The following is a 15,276-nucleotide window of genomic DNA, read 5'->3' on the forward strand; positions in this document are numbered from 1 at the left end:
CAGGGTGACAATATACAGCCTTGACATACTCCTTTTCCTATTTGGATCCAGTCTGTTGTTCCATGTCCAGTTCTAACTGTAGCTTCCTGGCCTGCATACAGATTTCTCAAGAGGCAGATCAGGTGGTCTGGTATTCCCATCTCTTTCAGCATTTTCCACAGTGTATTGTGATCCACAGTCAAAGGCTTTGGCATAATCAATAAAGCAGAAGTAGATGATTTTCTGGAACTCTCTTGCTTTTTCCATGATCCAGTGGATACTGGCAATTTGATCTCTGGTTCCTCTTCCGTTTCTAAAGTCAGCTTGAACATCAGGAAGTTCACCGTTCACGTATTGCTGAAGCCTGGCTTGGAGAATTTTGAGCATTACTTTACTAGCATGTGAGATGAGTGCAATTGTGTGGTAGTTTGGGCATTCTTTGGCATTGCCTTTCTTTGGGAGTGGAATGAAGACTGACCTTTTCCAGTCCTGTGGCCACTGCTGAGTTTTCCAAATTTGCTGGCATATTGAGTGCAGCACTTTCACAACATCATCTTTCAGGATTTGAAATAGCTCAATAGGAATTCCATCACCTCCACTAGCTTTGTTCGTAGTGAAGCTTTCTAAGGCCCACTTGACTTCACATTTCAGGATGTCTGGCTCTAGAAAAGTGATCACACCATCGTGATTACCTGGGTCGTGAAGATCTTTTTTGTATAGTTCTTCTGTGTATTCTTGCAACTTCTTCTTAATATCTTCTGCTTCTGTTGGGTCCATACCATTTCTGTCCTTTATCGAGCCCATCTTTGCATGAAATGTTCCCTTGGTATCTCTAATTTTCTTGAAGAGATCTCTAGTCTTTCCCATTCTGTTCTTTTCCTCTAGTTCTTTGCTCTGATCACTGAAGAAGGCTTTCTTATCTCTTCTTGCTATTCTTTAGAACTCTGTATTCAGATGCTTATATGTTTCCTTTTCTCCTTTGCTTTTCACGTCTCTTCTTTTCACAGCTATTTGTAAGGCCTCGCCAGACAGCCATTTTGCTTTTTTGCATTTCTTTTCCATGGGGATGGTTTTGATCCCTGTCTCCTGTACAATGTCACAAACCTCATTCCATACTTCACCAGGCACTCTATCTATCAGATCTAGGCCCTTAAATCTATTTCTCACTTCCACTGTATAATCATAAGGGATTTGATTTAGGTCATACCTGGATGATCTAGCGGGTTTTCCTACTTTCTTCAATTTAAGTCTGAATTTAGCAATAAGAAATTCATGATCTGAGCCACAGTCAGCTCCTGGTCTTGTTTTTGTTGACTGTATAGAGCTTTTCCATCTTTGGCTGCAAAGAATATAATCAGTCTGATTTCAGTGTTGACCATCTGGTGATGTCCATGTGTAGAGTCTTCTCTTGTGTTGTTGGAAGAGGGTGTTTGCTATGACCAGTGCAGTTTCTTGGCAAAACTCTATTAGTCTTTGCCCTGCTTCATTCCCTATTCCAGGGCCAAATTTGCCTGTCACTCCAGGTGTTTCTTGACTTCCTACTTTTGCATTCCAGTCCCCTATAATGAAAAGGACATCCTTTCTGGGTGTTAGTTCTAAAAGGTCTTTTAGGTCTTCATAGAACAGTTCAAAATCAGCTTCTTCAGCATTACTGGTTGGGACATAGACTTGGATTACTGTGATACTGAATGCTTTGCCTTGGAAAAGAACAGAGATCATTCTGTCATTTTTGAGATTGCATCCAAGTACTGCATTTTGGACTCTTTTGTTGACCATGATGGCGACTCCATTTCTTCTGAGGGATTCCTGCCCACAGTAGTAGATATAATGGTCATCTGAGTTAAATTCACCCATTCCAGTCCATTTTAGTTCGCTGATTGCTAGAATGTCGACGTTCACTCTTGCCATCTCTTGTTTGACCACTTCCAATTTGCCTTGATTATCAACCTTCAGCTGCAAAGAATATAATCAGTCTGATTTCAGTATTGGTCATCTGGAGATGTCCATGTGCTGGTGGAAGGTGTCTGCTCTGACCAGTGCATTCTTTTGGCAAAACTCGTTATCCTTTGCCCTGTTTCATTTTTTACTCCAAGTCCAACTTGCTGTTACTCTAGATATCTTTTGACTTCCTAATTTGCATTCCAGTCCCCTATGATTAAAAGAATGTCTTTTTTTGTTGTTAGTTCTAGAAGGTCTTGTAGGTCTTCATAGAACTTTAGCTTCTTCAGCATTAGTGGTTGGGGCATAGACTTGGAATATTGTGATTGTGAATGTTTTACCTTGAAACGGCTGGAGATCTTTTTGTCATTTTTGAGATTGCACCCAAGTACTACATTTCAGACTCTTTTGTTGACTATGAGGGCTACTCCATTTCTTCTAAGGGATTCTTGCCCGCAGTAGTAGGTATAATGGCCATCTGAATTAAATTCACTCATTCTGGTCCATTTTAGTTCACTGATTCTTCAAATGTTGATGTTCACTCTTGCCATCACCTGTTTGACTACTTCCAATTTACCTCGATTCACGGACCTAACATTCCAGGTTCCTATGCAATATTGTTCTTTATAGCATCGGACTTTATTTCCATCACCAGTCACACCCACAACTGGCATTGTTTTTGCTTTGGCTCAGTCTCTTCGTTCTTTCTGGTGCTGGTTATCCACTCTTCTTCAGTAGCGTATTGGGCACCTACCTTGGGAGTTCATCTTTCAGTGTCTTATCTTTTTGCCTTTTCATACTGTTCATGGTGATCTCAAGGCAAGAACACTGAAGTGTTTGTCAGAACTTTCCACCATGACCCGTCTGTCTTGGGTGGCCATACACAGCATGGCTCATAATTTCATTGAGTTAAACAAGGCTGTGAACCATGTGATCAGTTTGTCTGGTTTTCTGTAATTGTTTCCATTCTGTCTTCCTTCTGAGGGAGGATAAGAGGCTTATGGAAGCTTTCTGATGGGAGGAACTGGCTGTTGGGAAATCTGGGTCTTGCTCTGATGGGTGGAGCCATGCTCAGTAAATCTTTAACCCAATTTTCTATTGATGGGTGGGGCTGTGTTCCCTCTTTGTAGTTTGGCCTAAGGCCAAACTATGGTAGGTTACCTCCTTCAAAAGGACATATGCCAGGACTGTTTTATTCAGTTCCCCTAACCCCACAGAAGGACACTGTCAACCCATGCCTCTGCCAGAGACTCCTGGTTACTCACAGGCAAACCAGCTTAGTTTCTTTTGAGGTCACTGTTCCTTTCCCCTGGGCCCTGGTTCACACACGGTTTTGTTTGAGCCCTCCAAGTGTGAAGTCACTGTTTCCCCAGTCCTGTGGAAGTTCTTTAATCAAATCCCACTGGTCTCAAAGTCAAATTCCTTGGGGTTTCTCTGTCCCATTCCCATCCCCAGGTTGGGAAATCTATCGTGGGCTCTAGAACTTTCACAACAGTGCGAGAACTTATTTGGTATAATTGTTCTCCAGTTTATGTGTTGTCTGCTTGGTAGCTTTATGGTGGAGCTCACACACTGAGCCTCCAAGGTCTGTTGCAGCCAGAGATCCTGTTCCCATGAGAGGACACTGCTGACCCATATCTCCACAGAAGACACTCAAAGGCAGGTCTGGCTCAGTGTCTTGTGGGGTCCCTGGACACATCAATTCATAGCAAATAGATGGGAAAAAAATAGAAACAGTGACAGACTTTATTTTCTTGGGCTTCAAAATCACTGTGGACAGTGACTGCTGCATGAAATTAAAAGACACATGCTCCTTGGAAGAAACACTATGAAAAACTTAGTTCAGTTCAGTTCAGTTCAGTCATTCAGTCGTGTCTGACTCTTCATGACCCCATGGATCACAGCACACCAGGTCTCCCTGTCTATCACCAACTCCTAGAGTCTACTCAAACTCATCTCCATTGAGTTGGTGTTGCCATCCAATCATCTCATACTCTGTTGTCCCCTTCTCCTCCTGCCTTCAATCTTTCCCGGCATCAAGGTCTTTTCAAATGAGTCAGCTCTTTGCATCAGGTGGCCAAAGTGTTGGAGTTTCAGCTTCAACATCAGTCCTTCCAATGAACACCCAAGACTGATCTCCTTTAGGATGGACTGGTTGGATCTCCTTGTAGTCCAGAGGACTCTCAAGAGTCTTCTCCAATACCACAGTTCAAAAGCATCAATTCTTCAGCACTTAGCTTTCTTTATAGTCCAACTCTCACATGCATACATAACTACTGGAAAAACCATAGTTTTGACTAGACGGATGTTTGTTGGTAAAGTAATGTCTCTGCTTTTTAATATGCTGTCTAGGTTGGTCATAACTTTCCTTACAAGGAGTAAGTATCTTTTAATTTCATGGCTGCAGTCACCATCTGCAGTGATTTTGGAGCTCCCCAAAATCAAGTCAGCCACTGTTTCCACTGTTTCCCCATCTATTTGCTATGAGGTTGATGGGACTGAATGCTGTGATCTTAGTTTTTTGAATGTTGAGCTTTAAGCCAACTTTTTCACTTTCACCAAGAGGCTCTTTAATTCTTCACTTTCTGCCATAAGAAAGTGGTATCATCTGCATATCTGAGGCTATGGATATTTCTCCCAGCGATCTTGATTCCAGCTTGTGCTTCATCCAGCCCAGCATTTCGCATGATGTACTCTGCATGTAAGTTCAATAAGCAGGGTGACAATATAGAGCCTTGATGTACTCCTTTCCTGATTTGGAGCCAGTCAGTTGTTCCATGTCCAGTTCTAACTGTTGCTTCCTGACCTGCATACAGATTTCTCAAGAGGAACGTCAGGTGGTCTGATATTCCCATCTCTTTCAGAATTTTCCACATTAACCTAGACAGCATATTAAGCAGAAATACCACTTGCCAACAATGGTCTATATAGTCAAAACTATTTCCTTTTCAGTAATCGTATACAGATGGGAGAGTTGGACCATAAAGAAGGCTGAGTGCAAACAATTGATCTTTCTAACTGTGGTGCTGGAGAAGACTCTTGAGAGTCCTTTGGACAGCAGGGAGATTTCCTACAGGAAATCAACCCTGAATATTCATTGGAAGGACTGATGCTGAAGCTGAAGCTCCAATACTTTGGCCACCTGATGTGAAGAGCTGACTCATTGGAAAAGACCCTGATGCCTGACAAGATTGAGGGCAGAAGGAGAATGGGGAGACAGAGGATGAGATAGTTGGATGGCATCAACAACTCAATGAATATGAATTTGAGGAAATTCCAGGAGATAATGAAGGACAGGGAAGCCTGGTGTGCTGCAGTCCATGGGGTCACAAAGAGTTTGACCTGACTGAGCAACTGAACAACAACTTTTTCCATTGAGTAATATCGTTCAGATACATTTTTAAAAGTCTGCTTTTAACAATTTCATAGCACATTTGTAACAACTATCAGTTTGCATGAAATATGCTGAAGCAGAGAAGGGGCTTCTAGTACCAGTTCTAACATAGTTGTTGATGCTGTTAAATCTTTTAACTATTAGATTCATCTTTTCTATTATAAAAATGGTGATAACTTTATTTTCAATGGCAATTTCTGGATTCTCTGGTTCTGTTAGAAAGAATACATACCATACAAAGTAATCTGCTATTCATGGTTCATTTATCAGAAATCATAAAACCCTTTGTGTGTAGTCACTTGGTCATGTCCTACTCTTTGTGCCCTCATGGACTGTAGCCTGACAGGCTTCTCTATCCAGGGGATTCTCCAGGCAAGAATACTGGCTTGAGTCAAATCATTACATTTGAAATGACAATTCTTTGCTACTAAGAAAGTAAACATACACTCTGCTTAATATTTATTTTTCTTATGGAGATCTTAGTGTCTTTATGTGAGTTCTGTCAAATTCTTAATTTTTATATTTAAAGGGAGGTTCAGGATGGGGGTACACATGTATACCTGTGGCTGATTCATGTCGATATATGGCAAAAAAAAAAAAAAAACAAAAACCCACAATATTGTAAAGTAATTAGCCTCTAATTAAAATGAATTAATTAATTTAAAAAAGAATAATTGCATTTAAGTGAACGTGTTAGCCACTCAGTCGTGTCCAACACTTTGCACCCCCATGGACTATAGCCTGCAAGGCTCCTCTGTTCATGGGATTCTCCAGGCAAGAATACTGGAGTGTGTTGCCATTCCCTTCTCCAGGAGATCTTCCTGACCCAGGAATCAAACCCAGGTCTCCTGCATTATAGGCAGTTTCTTTACTGTCTGAGCTACCAGGGAAGCCCCAAGTTGCATTTAAGTCCATTCCCAAATGAGGCTTCAGATGACTGAATAATAGCATGGCAAAAGACAATCTAGTTTTTAGTTTCTGTGGCTGACCAAGTGGAGGAGTGCATGTAGTCAGGCATACTGAATAAGATACATATGCTAAGCACTCTCCCTATCCACACTGTCAGTCTTAGTGAACTCTATTCCTCATAAAAATTCAGATACTATCACATAATCATCTATAACCATACCAAATGTGGCATATTTGAAAATTCTGCCTTGAGACATCAGTTGATAAGATTTGAAATTTAGAGGCTATAACTTCAGTATTTTCTGAGTAACCAACTTAAGCAATTTTGACATGTTTTCCAAATTGCTAACCACTATTTATATCTGCTAATAAGTTTAAAGTAAGAACTTGATGTTTAAAAAAGAAATTATCTTGTCAGTCTGAATGTCTTCACTGTATATTTCTGAGCCATTCAGTTAGAATATTTAGGTTAAAACATAATTTTCAGACTACAGTCAGGAGCCTATTGGACATAGCTAAAATGTACTCAAAGGGAGATCATAAACTTACATACATGACCAATACAAATAAAGAAACAGATAATAAATTATGTTAGCATCCAATATAAAAATAAGCAACAAAAAGGCAAGAAAATAAATCTAAGGAAAATAGAAATATATACTTAACAAAAAACAAATATGAATCATGAGGAAAATGAAAAACAATACAGTTAAGAAATAACCAAGAAGTTTCCTTTTTTTAAGAATATGAACAGAAAATCCACTAATTTACATAATCTTAAAGAATTCCAAGTATACATAATAAGAAATATGAAGAAGAGATCAACAGATAATGAATATATTTATAGTTAAAAGTGAATACATTTCTGAACAAATATTTTCAAAACCTGGGTAAAATTGATGATATGCTAGGAAGACATAATGTATTTAACACATCCCAGTTGTAACTGATACCTAAACACCACAAATACTATGTATGAATTTGTAAAATTTGTTCTAGAAAAGCACTTACATTTTAGAAATAAAAAAGTATATGTGTATATATATATATATATATATATATATATATATATATATATACACACACACACATATATATATATATATATTTGGCTATTCCAGGACTTCTCTTTTAACCATCCCTCCTTCCCTTCCTTCTCTTCCTTCAACTACTTCTTCCTCTTCCCATTCTCCTCCCCCTCCTCCTTCTCCCTCTTCTACCACTTCCCCTTCTCTCTCTTTCTCCCCAGTATGATAAATGTTATTTCTCTTTCACATGTTGATGTTGCCTGTTATGATAATAGCTTAAAACTAGTGAGGATTTATTTTACAAGCTGAAAGGCTTTCAACCATTGATGGTGGTGGTTTAGTGGTGGTTTAGTCACTAAGTTGTGTCCGACTCTTGAGACCCCATGGACTGTAGCATGCCAGGCTCCTCTCTCCATGGGATTTTCCAGGCAAGAATACTAGAGTGGATTGCTATTTCCTTCTCCACGGGATCTTCCTGACCCAGGAATTGAACCCGGGTCTCCTGCATTTCAGGCAGATTCTTTACCAACTGAACTATGAGGGAAGCCCATTAAAAATACGCTATTTATGATCATACCAGGAGTACAGGTAAAAGCAGAGACAAATGGTTACCCCACTTAAAACAACCAAATAGATATGTTTGCACTTTTCAACAATAGAAACAAAATTAATGTAATATTGGCTCTAGGTTCATCCACCACACTACAACTGACTCAAATTTGTTCCTTTACGTGACTGAGTAATATTCCATTGTATATATGTAGCACACTTCTTTATTCATTCATTGTCTATGAACATCTAGGTTGCTTCCATGTCCTTGTTGTTCAGTTGCCCAGTTGTGTCCGACTCTTTGCAACTCCATAGACTGAAGTATACCAGTCTTCCCTGTCCTTCACTGTCTCCCGGAGATCAGTGACATCATTTTATTTGGATAAATATTCATAATTCTGATTGCTGTGTTAGATGATACTTCTATTTTTAATATTTGAGGAGCTTTTATACTGTTATCAATATTTGCAGCACCAATTAGCATCCCTTCCAACTGCATAATAATTTTACCTTTTATCCACATTATGAATACTTCTTATCTTTTGACCTTTGAAAATGGCTATTCTAAAAAGTGTGAGGTGATATCTCACTGTGGTTTGGATTTGCACTTCCCTGATGACTAATGATGTTGAGCATCTTTTCAAGTACTCATTGGTCATTTGTATATCTTCTTTGGAAAAATGTCTTCTCAAGTCCTCCATTAATATTTTTTATCAGAGTATTTGTTATTGTGCTGTTGAGTTCTATGAGTTTCTTATTTACTTTTAATACTAGCCTTTATCTAATATATGGTTTGCAAAAAATTTCCTCTCGTTATGTAGGTTGTCTTTTCTTTTTTTTTTCTTTTACTATGTAGCAGTTTTTTAGTTATGATGTAAGTTCTACTTCTTAAATTTGCTCTTGTTGCTTGTGCTTCTGGCATCATACAAAAATATTACTTTTTAAAAATGTATTCAAATTGTTTAAACTGAAAAAAAAAAAAGAATTCACCAAATTCTCCCATCTTGTTCTGACCTCTGGAAACCACCACCAATGTGTCTATAGCCTTGAATATTTATTTATTTATAGAGTTCACATAAGGAGGTCATAAAATACTTGTTTTTCCATGTCTGACTTATTTCTCTCAGCATGATTTCCTCAAGGTCCACATGCTATCACAAATAGAAAAATCCCATGCCTTTTTATGGCTGAATAATATTCTAGTATGTGTATGTGTATATATATATATATATATATATATATACATATATATATATATATACATGTGTGTATGTATATGTATGTATGGATATACATTTGGATTTCCTTTCCATTTAGGTCATTACAGGTCACCAAACTGAGTTCCCTTGCTATACAGCTGCTTACCACTAGATTTATATTTTTCATATCAGTATCTGCATCAATTCAGTCGCTCAGTCACATTTAACTCTTTGCGACCCCATGAACCGCAGCACGCCAGGCCTCCCTGTCCATCACCAACTCCCGGAGTCCACCCAAATCCATGTCCATTGAGTTGGTGATGCCATCCAATCATCTCATTTTCTGTCGTCCCCTTTCCTCCTGCACTCAATCTTTCCCAGCATCAGGGTCTTTGCAAATGAGTCAGCTCTTCGCATCAGATGGCCAAAGTATTGGAGCTTAGAGTATATATGTCAATACTGCTCTCTCAATTCATACAACTTTTTCTTTCTTCCACTGTGTCCAGAAGTCTGTTCTTTACATTTGCATCTCTATTTGTGCCCTAGAAAGAGGTTCATCAGTACCATTTTTCTAGATTCCAAATATATATGTTAAAATATGATATATGCTTTTCTCTTTTGGACTTACTGCAGTCTGTATAATTGGCTCTAGGTTCATCCATCACCCTACAACTGACTCAGATTTGTTCCTTTATATGGCTGAATAATAATCCATTTTATATATGTACCACACTTCTTTATCCATTGATCTGTCTGTGGATATTTAGGTTGCTTACATGTCCTTGTTGGTCAGTTGCTCAGTCATCTTCAACTTTTTGTGACTCCATAGACTGCAGTATACCAGGCATCCCTCTCCTTCACTATCTCCCAGGGATTGCTCAAACTCATGTTTATTGACTCGGTGATGCCACCCATGCATCTCATCCTCTGTCACTCACTTCTCTTCCTGCCTTCAATCTTCCCCAGCATCAGAGTCTTTTCCAGTGACTTGGCTTTTTGCATCAGGTGGCCAGAATATTGGAGCCTCAGATACATCATCAGTCCTTCCAATGAATATTCAGGACTGATTTCCTCTAGGATTGACTTGTTGGATGTCCTTGCAGTCCAAGGGACTCTCGAGAGTCTTCTCCAACACCACAGTTCAAAAGCATCAGTTCTTCGGTGCTCAGCCTTCTTTACAGTCCAACTCTCACATCCATACATGATTACTGGAAAAACTATATCTTTGACTAGGCGGACCTTTGTTGGCAAAGTGATGTCATTGTTTTTTAATACACTGTCTAGGTTTGTCATGGGCTTCCCTGGTGGCTCAGATGGTAGAGAATCTGCCTGCAGTGTGGGAGACCTCAGTTCAATCCCTGGGTAGGGAAGATCCCCTGGAGGAGAGCATGGCAACCCACTCCTGTATTCTTGCCTGGAGAATTCCCCCATGGACAGAGGAGCCTGGTGGGCTACAGACCATGGGGTCATGAAGTGTTGAACATGACTGAGTGACTAAGCACCTGGATATTGGCCTCTAGCACCTAGGTTTGTCATAGCTTTTCTTCCAAGGAGCAAGTGTCTTTTCATATCATGGCTGCAGTGACTTTGGAGCCCAAGAAAATAGTCACTGTTTCCATATTTTTCTCATCTATTTGCCATGAAGTGATAGGACCAGATGCCATAACTTTACTTTTTTGAATGTTGAGTTTTAAGCCAGCCTTTCCACTCTTCTCTTTGACCTTAATCAAGAGGCTCTTTAGTTCCTCTTCCCTTTCTGCCATTAGGATAGTGTCATCTGCATATCAGAGATTACTGTTTCTCCTATCAATCTTAATTCCAGCTTGAGCTTCATCCAGCCTGGCATTTCACATGATGTGCTCTGCATATAAGTTAATTTTTTTGAACCAGTCTGTTGTTCCATGCCTAGTTCTAACTGTTGACCTGCATACATATTTCACAGGAGGCAGGGAAGGTGATCTGGTAGTCCCTTCTCTTTCAGAAATTTCCACAGTTTGTTGTGATCCATAGTCAAAGGCTCTCGTGTAGTCAATGAAGCAGAAGTAGGTGTTTATCTGGAATTCTCTTCCTTTTCTATTATCCAGAGGATATTGGCAATCTAATCTCTGGTTTCTCTGGCTTTTCCAAATCTACCTTGTACATCTGGAAGTTCTCATTTCACATACTGGTGAAACCTAGCTTGAAGGATTTTGAGCATTACCATGATAGGATGTGAGATGAGAAGCACTGTGAAGTAGTTTGAACATTCTTTGTCATTGCCCTTCTTTGGGATTGGAATGAAAACTGACCTGTTAAAGCCTCACTGGGAGAATTTTGAGCATTACTTTGTTAACATGTTAGATGAGTGCAGTTGTTTGAACATTCTTTGGCATTACCTTTCTTTGGGATTGGAATGAAAACTGACCTCTTCCAGTCTTGTCGCCACTGCTGAATTTTCCAATTTTGCTGGCATATTGAGTGCAGCACTTTAACAGAATCATCTTTTAAGATTTGAAATAGCTCAACTGGAATTCTATCACCTCCACTAGCTTTGTTTGTAGTAATGCTTCCTAAGGCCCATTTGACTTCACACTCCAGGATGTTTGGCTCTAGGTGAATGATCACACTATTGTAATTATCTGGGTCATTAAGAGCTTTTCTGTACAGTTCCTCTGTGTATTCTTGCCACTTCATCTTAATGTTTTCTGTTTTTGTTAGATCCATATCATTTCTGTCCTTTATTGTTTCCATCTTTGTATGAAATGTTTTCTTGTTATCTCTAATTTTCTTGAAGAGATCTCTATTCTTTCCCATTTTATTGTTTTCCTCTATTTATTTGCATTGTTCATTTAAGAAGGCTTTCTTATCTCTCCTTGCTATTCTTTGGAACTCTGCATTCAGATGGGTATATTTTCCCTTTTCTCTTTTGTCTTTTCCTTCCTTCTTTTCTCAGCTATTTGTAAAGCCTTCCCAGACAACAATTTTGCCTTCTTATATTTCTTTTTCCTGGGGATGATTTTGGTCACCACCTCCTGCACAATGTTATGAACCTCCATCCATAGTTCTTCAGGTACTCTGTCTATCAGATTTAATCCCTTAAACCAATTTTCACATCCACTGTATAATAAGGGATTTGATTTATGTCATACCTAAATGTCCTAGGGATTTTCCCTACTTCCTTCCATTTAAGTCTGAATTTTGCAATATGGAATTCATGATCAGAGCCACAGTCACCTCCAGGTCTTTTTTTTTTTTCTTTTTTTTTTTTTCTGACTGTATAGAGCTTCTCCATCTTTGGCTACAGAGAATATAATCAATCTGAATTCATTATTGACCATCTGGTGATGTTCATGTGTACAGGTGTCTGTTGTGTTATTGGAAGAAAATGTTTGCTATGACCAATGGGTTCTCTTGGCAAAACTCTGTTATCCTTTGGCCTGCTTCATTTTGTAGTTCAAAGCCAAACTTGCCTTTTACTCCAGGTATCTCTTGACATCCCACTTTTGCATTCCAGTCTCCTATGAGGAAAGGAGCATCTTTTTTTTTTTTTTTGGTGTTAGTTCTAGAAGGTCTTGTAGGTCTTCATAGAACCATTCAACTTCAGGTTCTTTGGCATTAGTGGTAGGGGCACATCCTGGCTATTGTAAATAGTTCTGCTATGAATATTGGGGCACATGTGTCTCTCTGAATTATGGTTTTATCAGACAGGTAATGGGATTTCTGGGTCATATGGTAATTTCACTCCTATTTTGTAAATGACATCTCTGTACTCTTTTCCAGAGTGGCTGTATCAATTTACATTCCCACCAGCAGTCCAAGCGGGTTCCCTTTTCTCTACATCCTCTTTAGAATTTATTGTTTGTTAATGTTTTGATGATGGCCATTCTGACCGATTTGAGGTGATACCTCATTGTAGTTTTAATTTGCATTTCTCTCAATACTTTGGCCACCTGATGCGAAGAGCTGACTCATTTGAGAAGACCCTCATGCTGGGAAAGATTGAGGGCAGGAGGAGAAGGGGATGACAGAGGATGAGTTGGTTGGACGGCATCACCGACTCAATGGACATGGGTTTGGGTAGACTCCAGCAGTTGGTGACGGATAAAGAGGCCTGGAGTGGTGCAGTTCATGGGGTCGCAAAGAGTCAGACATGACTGAGCGACTGAACTGAACTGAACTGAATGATGAGTGACTCTGATTATCTTTTCATGTGTTTGTTGTCTACCTGTCTGTCTTGTTTGGAGAAATGTCTGTTTAGGTCTTCTGACCATTTTTTTGACTGGGTTGTTTGTTTTTTTGATATTGAGTTGAAAGAGTTTCTGGTATATTTTTGAGATTAATCTTTTGTCAATTACATTATATGCAATTATTTTATCCCTTGTTGAGTGTCATCTTTTCATCTTGTTTATAGACTTTATCCCTTGTTGAGTGTCATCTTTTCATCTTGTTTATAGTTTCCTTTGCTGTACAAAAGATTTTAAGTTTAATTAGACCCCATTTGTTTATTTTTATTTCCATTTCCATTACTCTAGGATTTAAGCCTATGTTTTCCTCTAAAAGTTTAATAGTGTCTAGTGTCCATCATTTTGAGTTTACTTTTGTGTATGGTGTTAGGAAGAGTGTTCTAGTTTCATTCTTGTAAACGTAGTTGTCCAGTTTCCCCAGCACCAGTTATGAAGAGGCTGCCTTTTCTTTATTGTATATTCTTGCCTCCTGTGTCAAAGATAAGGTGTCCATAGGTGCACGGGTTTATCTCTGGGCTTTCTATCTTATTCCATTGGTGTACATTTCTGTTTTTGTTCCAGTACCATGCTGTCTTGATTATTGTAGCATTGTAGTGTAGTCTGAAGTCAGGACAGTTGATTCGTTCAGCTCCATTTTTCTTTCTCAAGATTGCTTTGGATATTTGAGTCTTTTGTGTTTCCATACAAACTGTAAAAAATTGTGTTCTAGTTCTGTGAAAAATACTATTGATAATTTGATAGGGATTGCATTGAATCTATAGATTGCTTTGGTTAATATACTCATTTTCACGAAATTTATTCTTCCAATCTAAGAGCATGGTATATTTCTCTATCTGTTGTTTTGATTTCTTTCATCCATGTCTTATAGTTTTCTGCATGTAGACCTTTTGTCTCCTTACTTTGGTTTATTCCTAGGTATTTTATTCTTCTTGTTATAATGGTGAATGGAATTGTTTCCTTATGAATTGTGTGAGTTATTATATTTTAGATACTAACCTCTTATCAAATATATTGTTTGAAAATATCTTCTCCCATTCAATTGGCAGCACTTTCGCTTTTGTTGATAGTTTACTTCACTGTGAAAAGCTTTTTAGTTTGATGCAGTCCCCTGTGTTTATTTTTACTTTTGTTTCCCTTGTCTGAGGAGATATATTAAAAAACATAACACCAATACTTATATCAACAAGTATTGCATATTTTTTTTACAAGTTTTATGATTTGTGGTCTTACATTTAAGCTTTTATTTCATTTTCAATTTATTTTTTTACATGGTATGAGAGAGTTGTCCAGTTTGATTCTTTTGCATGTAGTTTTCCAGTTTTGCCAAAATAATTTATTGAAGAGGCAGTCTCCCCCATTTTCTATTCCTGCCTCCTTTGTCATAGATTAATTGCCCGTATAAAACTGTGGGTTCATTTCTCCACTTTCTATTCTGCTCCACTGACCTATGTATCTGATTTTATATCAGTACTATACTGTTTTCATCACTATGGCTTTGTAGTATAGTTTGAAATCAAGGAATGTGCTTACTCCAGTTTTGTTGTTTTCTCAAGATTGTTTTGACCTTTAGGGTCTATTGTGTTTCCATACAAATTTTAGAATTATCTGTTCTAGTTCTATGAAAGTTGCTATTAGTATAATATTTGGTTAGGGATTTCATGCAATCTGTAGAATGCCTTAAGTAGTATGAACATTTTAACATAATAATTCTTCCAGTGAATGAACATAGTATAGCATTTGATCTGTTTGTGTCATTTTCAACTTATTGCATCAGTGTATGATAGTTTTCTAAGTACAAATCTTTTATCTCTGTAGTTAATTTATTCCTTTGTTGCTGTTCAGTCACTCAGTAGTGTCTGACTCTGCAACCCCATGGCCTGCAGCATGCCAGGCTTCTCTAGGAGATCACCATCTCCTAGAGCTTGCTCAAACTCATGTCCATTGAGTCAGTGATAACATCCAACCATCTCGTCCTCTGTCGTCCCCTTCTCCTTCTATCTTTCCCAGCATCAGGGTCATTTCTAAGGAGTTGGCTCTTCACATCAGGTGACCAAAGT

This window comes from Budorcas taxicolor, chromosome X (assembly GCF_023091745.1).
Source record: "Budorcas taxicolor isolate Tak-1 chromosome X, Takin1.1, whole genome shotgun sequence".
NCBI classification, from domain to species: Eukaryota; Metazoa; Chordata; class Mammalia; order Artiodactyla; family Bovidae; genus Budorcas; species Budorcas taxicolor.